The following is an 883-nucleotide window of genomic DNA, read 5'->3' as shown; positions in this document are numbered from 1 at the left end:
AATTACATTGACCACCACAGGGATCACTGGATTTCAACCAGCTGATGAAGTGGGGGGGGGGGGGGGGGGGGGATATCGGGGTGTTAGTTTGTTTGAAAGTTTTCCCGATGTTTGGTTGAGATGTAGCGGATACAAAATTGTTTTAATACGTTTACTTATTGGGTGTGGGGGGGGGGGGCTGATACCAGTACATAGTCATCTCTTCTTTCTAGCCGATTTTTTTTCTGAACACGTCTGAATAATAATTCAGCAACTTATTTCTTTCTGGTGATGACGGTTCAAAAGTGACCGTAATACACTTTAGGCATATTGAGAATTTTTTTGAATGTACACTTTAAAAGGAAGAAGGGCCTGAACAATATTACTGCACATGTTGTTTCCAGGCAAGTAGGAACAGTTTACAAGCCATTTCTTAAAGATGATTGAATGTCGAGGACCTGACAGTGATATTTGCGCCGCGGCACTGGGATAATCCTCTTCCGGAAGAGGGTCCGCTCTCTTATTATTTTTTAGTAGACAACTTTGCCTGATAGTGATATGATACAAAACACCATGCTTCGTCGCCCTTCGGGTGGATCTTCATGCAGCCCGTCTTAAAAATTGCTTGGATCCGCATCCGAACATCTTCCGTTGCGGCTGGTTTATGTACAGCTAGCGCGCGACTATTTTTTGTTTATTGGTGGAAAGAGGAGAGGGAACATCCCCCCACCCCAACCAGCTGCAAAAGAGGACTGGTTCGAAGTCTACCCTTATAAAGTAGACAGGTCCTTTGACGTGTACTCACTACATAGGCGAATCATTAATTTTTTGGTCTGGCAACTGGTGTTCTATATTATTTTGTTACTAAAACCGTCACACCGCACACACACGCACGCAGTTTACG

This window comes from Asterias amurensis, chromosome 5, assembly GCF_032118995.1.
Source record: "Asterias amurensis chromosome 5, ASM3211899v1".
NCBI lineage: Eukaryota > Metazoa > Echinodermata > Asteroidea > Forcipulatida > Asteriidae > Asterias > Asterias amurensis.
The sequence above is the reverse complement of the archived record's forward strand: the minus strand, read 5'-3'. Positions refer to the sequence as shown.